This window comes from Triticum dicoccoides, chromosome 7B (assembly GCF_002162155.2).
Source record: "Triticum dicoccoides isolate Atlit2015 ecotype Zavitan chromosome 7B, WEW_v2.0, whole genome shotgun sequence".
In the NCBI taxonomy this organism is placed as follows: Eukaryota; Viridiplantae; Streptophyta; class Magnoliopsida; order Poales; family Poaceae; genus Triticum; species Triticum dicoccoides.
The window spans coordinates 285,639,764-285,644,072 of record NC_041393.1 but is presented as its reverse complement, the minus strand read 5'-3'; positions in this window follow the sequence as shown (position 1 = coordinate 285,644,072).

Here is a 4,309-nt window from a genome sequence, read left to right as displayed (position 1 = left end):
TAGGGATTTGAGCAATCTGGGCGCGGAAGGGGGTGGTAGAAAAAGGAGATTTTGTAGGGCTGGAATTGGGGCCGCCAGATATTTCAATCCAAAATGTGGGAGCGCAAACTTATTTTGTTGTCGTCCTTTTTTTGGGGGGGACGGGGGAGGGAGGGAGGGGGGTGGGTGGCTGGGTGCTAAGCGTCCGTCCGACACACGCGACCACCACGACATGACCCTGGTCTACCTGGTGTGCATACATTTGAGAATGGAAACGAATCTTCTTTCATTTGCAAACGAATCTGTATGTATTACCATGCCCATGTTTTCCTTGCAAATAATTACTCATTTGAAACGAGATACTATAAATTAATTAATGATGAGTTATTTGAATAAAAATCAAAATGGTATCCACGCTAACATGGATTAGAGTGTGTGTCACATAATTAGTTATTTGAATTAGAGTGTGTGTCACATAGCGATCTCCAATTCTAACGTGGATTTCGCATTTCACTGTATCCACGCTACTTTTTTAATACAAATTCATATGTATATGATGAACACCATGGTAGTGAGAAAACTTTTGGATGGATTCAAACATATGACCTACAAAATAGCACAACAAATCGAGTCAATGTCAACTTTTCAAAACCTAGTATGGCACGAATTTGAAATAATTACCCATATGCATGGTCCTCAGTTCAAATCTTACAATGTACACCGAATGGAAACACTGATATTAAGTCTCGTACTATCTACATTCAAATGTTGTTTTTAGCCCCCCCCCCCCTTGGCACACACGCTACATACTTCCTATATCGGTCAATCTTCCTCCCCTAACCACCTTAGGAAGCTATCGGTTTCCAACACATGTTCATTCTTTCTCTCCATGTTTCGATCTCTAACTCTCTCAACTACACAACCCCCTTTTTAAACTCTGTTACCAAATGTATTTACCTCACACACCCGCCATTGCACCCCATGATGAGCTCTCTCTCTCTCCCTCTCCCTCCCACCCTCTCGCGCTAAAAACATGCATTGCCTATCTAGCTGTGACACTCCAAAAATTTTGTTTGGTTTTCAGCAAAAACTTTGTGGTTTTTGAAAAGAGGCCATTTAAATTTTTTCCAGAAAACCTTCCTCTTAAAAACTTCCTTTTCTTTGGAAAGGTTTTTATTTTTATTCAAGCTATGGTGTTTGATCTTTTGAAACTTCTTCTCTGTTGGTTCCCTCTCAAATTTATTTTGGGAGTTTAATCTTTTTCTTTTAAAAAGAAACTCTATGAAAACTTGGGATTTTCATATCTAGAAAACCACCCATGACTTTGTATTTTGCCCATGTGGTAAAACCCCTCCAAAACCTCCCCTCCTCCTTGTAATCAACCTAAGTTCTCTGTCCCAACTAATCAAGCAAGTTTTGGATTTTATCCTAATTTTCTTTCCACTCAAATCATTTCTGAAAATTATTTGGAGCCTGAGAGTTTTTCAAAGCAAGTACCCTTTTGCATTTGAGTTTTGACCTCAAACCAACTCTCCTGGAAAGTCCTTTGTACCCACAACCCAGAACCATCTTGATCCACTCCTTCTCTTTTCAAATTTTTCAAATTTCAGTCTCTGCAAGTTTGGACCAGATTTGCCAAATTTGGTGAAATTCATATCTACACTTCTTCAAAAATTTCACCAAAAATCAGGCAGCCTACTGGAGCAATGAGAAGCCACTCCACCAAAAATCAGCTCAAGGAAAAATCCCCAGAGGCCAAAAACATTCTGTCGAAAACCTGAGCTGCACTGTTCCTTTGCAAATTCAGAAAATTCAGACTTCAATGTCGTTTTTCGTCCGTCAGCTTCACTCACGCATTGACAGTGCGCTTGGCGCGTTGCACGCGGCTTCTTCTCCCTGGCCAGCACCCCCGCACGCGCGCTTGGCGTCTTCCCGGCGTCGGTGGCGCCCTTGGCCACCCGCACCTGCGTGTCTTGCGGCGGCCGAACCCCCGTAGCAGCCGACAGGGGACGGAACGGCGGCTCAACGCCGTTCGGCGCTGCCCAACGCCCCTCTGCCCTCCGCGTGGCCTCATGCATGCCAGCGCACGCCCGTGGCACCGTCGCCGTGGCCCAGAAAGCACGGAACGTGCTCACTGCCGCCGACGGGCCCGCGCCGCCCCGTTCTGTCGAATTCGCCCATAGCACCAAATCCCAGCTCGATTAGCACCTAAACGGAACCGTGGACCTCCACGATGACGCCCAACGTCCTAATTACCCCCGACCAAGCCCTGCGCCGCCGTAACCTTCACCGGAGACCCCCGTTCATGGCCACCGCCTCGGGCCGCCTATAAAAAGGGCCCTCGAGCTCACCCTCGAGCACGCACCACCTCTACACCTCACCAAAGCTCTGCCAAGCCACCCGGAGGACCTCGAGGAGGTCTCCTCCCCCAACTCCGGCCGCCCCGATCCGCCTCGGCCTCCACCACGATTCGCTCCGGTGAGGCCGTCTCCGGCGCCTAAACCCCGTCAGTTACTCCCTCTAGCACCCAGTAAGCTAACGCCAGCATCAATTTGTCCTTCGCAGCTCTCTCCGACGAGTCCCTCGACCACCCGAGCCGCCGTCCGCCGGAGGAAAGCTCGCCGTCGACGTGATACTCGCCGGCGACCACCACCACCACCAACCGACGTGGGAAGATGCCCTGAACATGGAGGTACCCTCCGATCCCCCTGCCTCGCCGTGGATCGCCGCCGGCGACCACCGCGTCTCTCGGGCACCGGCGAAATCTGCCGCCCCGTTCGTATATTCAAACCTGACAGGCGGGACCCGCTGTCAGCCTCTCTGTCCTTTCTAAACGATGCGTTTTCTGAAAACGCCTTCTGCCAAATGCGCTTTCCCTTTGGGCTGGCGTAGTTTCTGCCGAAGCGTTTTCTGTTTTTATAAGCTAGCCCCTGGGAACTTTCTGTTTCATTACAGATGAGTCCCTGGACAAAAACCTTTATAACTTTTAAACAAAAAGGTATTTTTGATTGATTCTTTTTCTATTCTCTTTAAAATTTTGTCTAGTTTTTTATCAGATTTATTTGAAACATATTTGGAATACTTTCTATGCACCCCTTGGTATTTACGATAGCGCATATATTTTCTTTGTACCGTAGATACCGAAGGAGGTGACGGAGCCGCGAACTTCACCGAGCTAGGCTCCGACTACTCCGAACCAGGCAAGCATGTTTGAGCTTTTGATATGATGAGTGTCTTGGCATGTTTTGCTTTTAGTTAGTTTCATGGCATGTTGATGAGCATACCGATGGACGTTATTTTATGCAATGTTGAGGTAAGTGAGTTCGATGATCCATAAGTGGATGGATGTGAGTATAAATGGCCATGTGTTGGCATGAGGATGGGTAAGATGGCAGTGTCATAGCATGCCAGTCTTATGCCAGACTATATGACTTTAGTGTCAAACCGTATCGGTCCAGTTCCTCTCATTTCCTTCCCTGTACAACCACATGTTTTCCGCAAGGAATATGGTTTAGTAAGTTGTAAACCGCTTTCCTGGTACACACCAAAAAGGAGAGGCCGTGATGATGGTTCCATGGCCCTGGATTAAAGCCAGTCATCCGGTCAGGGGGCATGGGTGTTTCAGGTTGGGACCGAGAGGGGGGCACCCCTTAGAGCGCGCATATATAAATTTGATCCCATGCTATTCGAGATTGTGATCTCCCCGTCTCAAAAGTTTTTCTTGGACGATGTCTAGGGTGATTCCTAGCATCGAGAGGTAGGATGGGTGTGTACTGGTTAGCTGTGTTTTCTCCCCAAAAACCGTAAACGGAACTAGTCCTTCGGGACTACGGAAATCCGTTGGCTGTGGGAAAAATTTTGTACAAACTCTGCAGAGTCATATATTCCTCCAAATCATCTATTCCATGTCCAAGATCGATATTATCTTATTCTGATCAAAATGTCAGTTTTGATGACAGAGACTCCGAGGAATCGCATGAGTGCTAAGTCCGGTTAAGTGATTATTCCTGTGAATGGACTAACCCATTCATTCTCATAAATTGAATGTTTATTGTGAGTATTATTTACTTGTGAATAAAAGCCCTTTCTGCGATGTCGCTCAGACGTCCGACTGTGGCATTGTTGTATTTTACTTTCTTTTCAAGCCCTTTATGTGGTGTCGCTAAGACGCCCGACTGTGGCATTTCTTTTAAAGCCCTTTCTGTGATGTCGCCCCGACGTCCGACTGTGGCATTTCTTTTAAAGCCCTTTATGTGGTGTCGCTAAGACGACCGACTGTGGCATTTCTTTTAAAGCCCTTTCTGTGATGTCGCCCCGACGTCCGACTGTG